Below are 7,719 nucleotides of genomic sequence, written 5' to 3' on the forward strand. Positions count from 1 at the left end.
GACTGTTGTGCTCCTGGTTGAAGTTGACCTGGAGGTCCAGGGGTATGAAGATCACTTTAATTGAAGAGAAGTGAGTAAGGGGCTGTTTTATGAGTGTGAGTGTGTGTGTGTGTGTGTGTGTGTGTGTGTGTGTGTGTGTGTGTGTGTGTGTGTGTGTGTGTGTGTGTGTTGGGGGGGTGTAGGGCGGGAGGGAGGAAAGGGGCTTGTTGCACTGTTTTCAATTTTTTTTTGTGCTCTCTTTGTTCTGATGAGCATTGTGGGTATGCTATGTTGCCATTGGAATGCAAACATTGGGTGATTCAGCCGTTAAGGCAAACGATGCATTTCACTGCATGTTTCAATGTACACATAATAAATAAACTCCAAACTTGAATCAGGTATTGACTTTCTGTCCTGGTGATGCATTTGGTAGCCGCCATGCCAGGGGAAAGTCCCAATGCAAGCTCACAACCAGTTGGTTCAGAAGACGCCAGAGATTCTGAAGATGATGGAAATCTTGAGCAACAGACACACACACACACACACACACACACAAGAACTCAGCAGGTCAGGCTGTGGAGGAAAATATTCAGTCAACATTTTGGTCAAAATCCCCCATCTGGACTCTTGAGAAAGTTGTTTCAGAAGTTTAGGCACTCTTTGTGTAGGCGTACTTAAAGTGAGGAAGGAGGCCGGAGAACACCCTTTCCCACTCACCAAAACGCTGACAACAAATCTGTACTGTCTACAGACTGCACCACTGGCCTTGTAGCATTCCAAGCGGACATCTTGAGAAATGATAAGGCCTCAGAGAATGGACAAAGATCAATAGACATTGTGTTTTCGTTTTTCCTTCCCGCTATGCCATTCTTGAGAATCAAGCCTTTCCACAGGAGATCTAACCTGACTTTAAAATAGACTTAACATGCAGAGATGAACACAGATTAATCAATGATGCACCAAATTGATATTCTAGGATAGTCTAAATTAAACAGTTAATCAGATAATACAGTTTCTAGAGAAAACTGCTAATTATGTTTAAGAGTGAATAATTTGATAAACCAAATAAGGTAATTAAATTTTAGTTATCTTCTTTGTAACCACTGATGGAATCTTAAGGATGGATACCGTGTAACATTACCAGAACATGCAACAATCACAATGCTCAGTTTGGAGTAATAAGCCACCAACATTTTGGGCAGAGACTCTACCTCAGTCCTAATGAAGGATCTGGGCCTGAAATGGCAACTGCTGCCTGATCTTTCTGCAGCATTTTATGAGTGTGAGTTGCTCAAGATTTTAAGCATCTGCAGAATCTCTTGTGTTTAATCAAAACTCTCCATTTACCCTCGGGTAAATCGCTGCCGGAGTCACAGTCATACTTTCTGGGGTTGTAAGGTGTTTGATTGAAGAAGGTGTCCAGGTGTCTTATTCCGTTTTGAGCGGAGGAGGAATGAGTCATTGGGTACATTTTCATTACTCTAATTCACCCTAACTAACGCTATCTGTGACTTGCAAATCGCTGGTCAAATAGGAGTTTAAATTGCATTCATGACATTCAGACAGAAATTTAACAACTATAGAAGAACCCAAATTGAGAATTATGACTTGACAGACCACAAAAATTCCAGTTATGAATAAATGAGACAAATGATGTTTGTAGTTTGGCTGAATTTGATGAGTTTCGTCTCACACTTTTAATTTTGTAGCACCTGTACCTTGGTACCAAGTCTGATATCAGATTAGAAAAACAGTTGTGTCAACCTAGTTTAAAAAAGCATGAAATGGAAGCGGAAAATACTGAAAGCGTTCAGCCCATTAGGCTGAGTGTTTTCTGTACTTTTGGCTTTTATTTCTGATTTTCAGAGTTTACACTTGTTTGCTTTTCAACCAAGTATCTACTGTGTTAGGAGCTTGAGGAGATTTGATATCTCACCAGTTTCTATAGATGTGAAGAGGAGAGCATTCTGACTGGTTCCATCACAGCCTGCTGTAGAAGTTCCAATGCCCAATCACAAGAGTCCAGAACTCTGCTACAGGATCACAAGAGGCTGCGGTGGGTTCTAGACTCAGCCCGCTCCAGCACAGGCACAACCATCGAGGACACCTTCAGCTGGTAGTGCCTCAAAAAGGCAGCATCCTTCATGAAGGACCCTCATCATCCAGGAGATGCCCTACTCTTGTTACAATTATCAGGAAGGAGGTACTTACTCATGGCCTGTTACGCCACTGGCGTTTAGGGCAGCAATGAAAGTCCTCATCTCAGTGGCGGTGTTCAGGACTTCCTTCACCGTGTCAGCAGCTTCCTCGTGGTTTTCACTACTGTCAGTCATGCAAGTTCCAGCTGGATACCATCACACTCAGATGTGGAATGTTTCTCTATTGCTGTTTTCATAAGTTTTACCAGTCAGGGTTGTTAGCCCTGAGCTGAACCCCTGAACTTGGAGGACAGGTCCACCAGTTTTAGTCTGGCATCTACTTTTAGACCTGTTTGGCATGGATGACCCTACCAAATGCCAAAACATAAAGCCCTGACTCTAGCCAACATAGCTCTCTGTGTGTTACAGGAGCATAGGAAGCGAACCCAAGTGCAGGACACAGGCACGGAGATTGAGTCTAGATGCTTACAGGGGCGTAAATGCCGAACAGCAAAAGGAGGAATCTTGACACAGAGCTCTGACATGGAGCCTACACACAGAGCCTTGACACGAAGTTTTGACGTGGAGCCTTGACTCAGAGAAATGGATTCTCATAGGTAAACCTTGAAACAGGCGCTACACTTAGAACAAACTGTTCTAAGCAGTCAGGGGCTGTAGTTATCTCACAGGAAAAAAGACCAATGAACTGGCAACTAGTGGCTGTGATGCCAAGGAGGTTCTTATACCGCAGTTCTTGATGGAGACCAGATGCGCTGTCATCAAAATGAATTAGCAGTAAATGGGAAATTAACAATTGGAATCAAGGCATAATCAAAGGAAATGAGGAGCTGGATCAGGGATTAACGATCGGGACCATGACACTGTGTCACTGAAGCACACAAGCCTCTAAACCCTACGACAAGGTTGTGGTCCTCTTGGAGGAAGGAGGAGGTACAGGAGCCTGAAAACCAACACTTAACAATTCAGCAACGACTTCTTGCCTTCTGCCATCAGATTTTTGAATAGTCCATAAATACCACCTCCCTATTGCTTTCTTTATTGCAACTTACAGTAACTTTATGTCTGTACACTGTAGCACTGCCACAAAATGTCAAATGTCATGTCATGTAAGACAGTGATAATAAACTAGATTCTGATTCTGAAGCATCATCATTATGCAGCTGATTCAGAACGGTTTGCATTCAAAAGGCCTGCTCATGTCTTATTGTAATGCAGGTACAGTCCCAGGCTGAAGAAGTGAGGCTTCGTCGTTAGAGCAATCCTTCCCACTCAACAATGATAGCCCATCCGAAAAGTATTCCAAATCGTGCCCTACCTGACCCAAACTGCACGGGATTCAACCTCAGTGGCTGGGTTCATGTCAGATCAACTGTACAGTGCATTATGCTCACAGCCTCTCCAACAGCAAGGCTCAAGTAGTGCCTCCTCGCTGGCGACACGCAGAAACTGAACTCCTTTCTGATTCAGGCTGAACTACAAAGGACGGGGAAGAGGTCTGGCCCCTGCACACATAGCGCGCAGGCCTGCCCATGAGTGGACATGCCCTGATGCTCATGAATGAGATCCCCTGCTATGGACAATGGAAAAAGTGGGTGGGGGGAGGGAGGTAAAGCTATAGCTATCAACTTATGATTCTCTATGAATCCAACTATGGATTCTCTTTGGAAGGTCAAATTTGAAGCCAGAATAAAGGGTTAATAGCAGGATTCTTGGAGGCAGCAGATGGCCTTGGTGCCCACAGCCTTAGATAACTCAAAGTTGCCACTCAAATTTATAGGGTTGTTTAGAAGCCTTATGGTCTGCTGGCCTTCAGTAGTCAGGGGATTGAGTTCACGAGGTAACGTTGCAGCTCTATGAAATAAGTGTTAGACCACACTTGGAATACTGTCACAAACAAGAAAAAATCTGCAGATGCTGGAAATCCTAGCAACCCACACAAAATGCTGGAGGAACTCAGCAGGCCAGGCAACATCTGTGGAAAAAAGTACAGTCGACGTTTCGGGCGGAAACCCTTTGGAATATTGTGTTCAGTTCTGGTTGCCTCATTATGGGAAGGATGAGGAAGCTTTAAACAGTGTGCAGAGGAGGCTTACCAGCATGCTGCCTGGACAGGAGGGCATATCTTATGAGGATTGGTTGAGTGAGCCAGGGATTTTCCCTTTGGAGCAACAGAGGTAATTTGACAACAGTATTTGATGATAGGAGGCATAGATTGAATGGATAGATGGGATTTTTTTCTCAGGGCAAAAATGACTAATGTAAGTGGGCATCATTTTAAAATGACTGGAAGAAAGTATAGGGGGGCGTAAGAGTTAAGTTCTTTACATTGAGTGCAAGGAATGTCCTGCTGGAGATGATGGTAGAGGCAGATGCGTTAGGGGTATTTAAGGAATTCTTAGATATGCACGAGAATGATAGAAAAATGAGGGCTATGTAACAGAGAAGGATTAGATCTTAGACATGAGAAAGTCTGCTGATGCTAGAAATTCAAAGCAACTCACACAAAACGCTGGAGGAACTTGGCAGGTCAGCATTGTGTGTGTGTTGCTTAGGGTTAGATCTTAGAGTCAGTTAAAAGGTCAACACAACATCGTGTTCCAAAGAGTCTATACTGTGCTGCATGTTCTTTGTTCATTGTTTAAGTTGCTCCATGTATTATATTATTAAATAAATCTCTAAGAATACCAAGTAGAAATGTACTGTGGTTCCAGCACTGGTCACCTGTAACAAACCTCAAATAATAAGACTGAACGTTAAGCAGAAATGTTGGAAATCTGAAATAAAACAGAAAGTGCTGGTAGAATAAAAGTGTGGAGAGCAAAATGGAGTTAATGTTCTACATCCAAGACCATGTCACGTTGAGCTGGCAGACAATAAACAGTCAGCTATTGTAACTAATTTTGTGTCTGATCTGGAGCCATGTGCATCACTCCAGTAGCCACAAGGTTTAATTTGCAAAAATCTGTGTGATTCCCAGTAGATCTTGTAAGGTTAGATCCAATGGGCTAATCCTTGCATCCAAGTGAAACTCAACAAAGAAACTGTATATTTTTATGTGTGTCTGAGTTTTACTGCCATCGTTTATGTACTATGCGTGCTTTGTGCTGTGTATGACTGCTGGTACTGTGTTTTGTATCTTTGTCCGGGAGTAATGCTGCTCCATTTGGTTGTATTCAGGTACGGTTGAGTAACAGCTTGAGTTGAAATTGAACCTGAAGCAGAAACTCCAACAAATCGGGAGTTCCCAAAAGGCCTCCTGTCACTTCTCACTATTCTGAGTCAAGCTCACTGAGGTCCTGACCTAGGACAACTCGTGGAGAACATGGTACCACAGCATGTAGGGCTGTTCTCTCATAGCTCTAGTAACTACTCAATCCTGACCTTTGGTGTTGTCCGTGTTGCCTGTGTATACCCTACTGGGTTTCCACCTGCTGCACTGGTTTTACCCCACACTCCAGTGACTTCTGGGCTCAAAGGTTGATAGCTATAGCTTTACCTCCCCCCCCCACCCACTTTCCACAAAGATTGCTCCCCCCCTACTGCGATTCCATTGTCCATTCATCCCTCCCCACTAATCTGCCTCCCAGCACTTACGCCGGCAAGGTGCTACACCTGCCCATTCACCACCTCCCTCACTTCCACTCAAGGTCCCGAAAGTTACTTCCAGATGAGGCAGTACCTCACCTGCGAGCCTGCTGGGGTCGTCTGCTTTGTGTCCGGTGCTCCCCATGCGGCCTCCTCTCCTTCGGTGAGACCCATCATAAATTGGGGGACCGCTTCATCGAGCTCCTCCGCTCCATCCGCCAAAAGCAGAACCTCCCAGTGGCCAAACATTTGAATTCCAATTCCCATTCCCATTCCAACAAGTCAGTCTATGGCCTCTACTTGTACCAAGATGAAGTCACCCTCAGGGTGGAGGAGCACCACTTTATATTCCAATGGGTAGCCTCCAATCTGAAGGTATGAATATCAATTTCTCCTTCTAGTAATTTTTCCCCTCCCCCTCTCCTCTTCCTGTATTCCCCACTCTGCCCTCTTACCTCTTCTCAACTGCCTATTATTTCCTCCTGGGTCCCCTCCTCCTTCCCTTTCTCCTATTATCCTCTCCTATCAGATTCCTTCTTCTCCAGCCCTTGACCTTTCCTACCAACCTGGCTTCACCTGTCACCTTTTAACTATTCTCCTTCCCCTCCCCCTACCTTTTGATTCTGGTGTCTTCCCCCATCCCCCTCTTTCCAGCCCAGCAGGAGGGCCTCGGCCCAAAACATTTCTATAGATGCTGCCTGACCTGCTGGGTTCCTCCAGCATTTCCGGTATCGTGTTTTTGAGTTTCCCTTAGTGAGGAGTTGATTAGTAGAGGGGGGGAGAAGTGTTATTAGGAATAAGGGTAAAGTGAGACAGGAATCACACAGGTGTGTGCTTGGTGACTGATGTGGATTTGATAACTGAAGGACTATTACTCTGTGATTTAACGTCCCTGCTTAAAGCTCAGGTGCCCTAATCCTCCAACTGGACAAAGGTTAAAGTTATCTAAGTGAAGGTTTCAGATGTCGTGAATAGAAACTCATAATGGAAGAGCTTTTATTTTCAGACAAAGTTGAGTGTGAATGCAAGCATCCAGGTCTACAATACCGTACAACTGAGGCTCCACTTCCACAGATAGTACGCTTTTTTTTGTGCAACACACGTGGGACAGGAAAGCTCTGAAGAAATACTCTGAGGGGCGGCTAGTGGTGATTGTGACGACCTCTGGAATCCCTCATCTGATCTCATCTCATCTGCGTAGTTAAGTCTCTGGTGTGATGACTTCCTCTGTACTACCAAGAAAACCTGAGCGTAATCAAGGAAGTCATTTGCAAGAGGCACCTTGTCAGTGACCCGTACTGATTTCCTGCTTCGAGAAGATGTACGCTTCTGCTGAAGTATGGGGAGAGGAACTGTTTACAGGCTTACAGACAATGGCGTGGGAATTCCAGGTAACTGCATCTAAGTGATTCTTGATTTTTAAAAAACTAGGCAATGGGACAGAGAGCAGCGAACGTTGGTGATTAGGTGTTTTTTTCTTATCAAAGGGAAGTGTCCAGCAGCAGATTGCACAGGTCAGTATTGAGACCATTATATATATACTGATTGATATCTCCAAGGAAAGAGGAAAAGGGGGATATCCAAAACAAACACACAGAGGAGAGACATCAAGGGCAAAATTAGATGATAGGGCCCACCTGATCCTCCTTCCAGAAGCTGTCTCCTAACAGGGGGTGATGGAGACAGGAGGTCATCGAGACCTATGCTCCACTGGGAGCTAAGGGCCCAGGGAGAAGACAGGTGCCCAAGAACCTCAAAATCTTTAAATCTTGCAGAAAGCACTAAAAAAAACCAACTTTAATAAGAGACTTGCATAATCCCAATAGGGGAAGACATGGACTTTTATACTGATCCAAAGAGTGGGATTATCTGCACAGCTCGACCACTAAGCTGACACAGACAAGATGGGTCTAATGCCTTCTTGCCGTGCCATTCGAAGTACTCAGTACGTTACAGGGTGCATTGCTTCTGGCTACACTGTCAGGCACTTACTTGA

This window comes from Hypanus sabinus, chromosome 13 (assembly GCF_030144855.1).
Source record: "Hypanus sabinus isolate sHypSab1 chromosome 13, sHypSab1.hap1, whole genome shotgun sequence".
In the NCBI taxonomy this organism is placed as follows: Eukaryota; Metazoa; Chordata; class Chondrichthyes; order Myliobatiformes; family Dasyatidae; genus Hypanus; species Hypanus sabinus.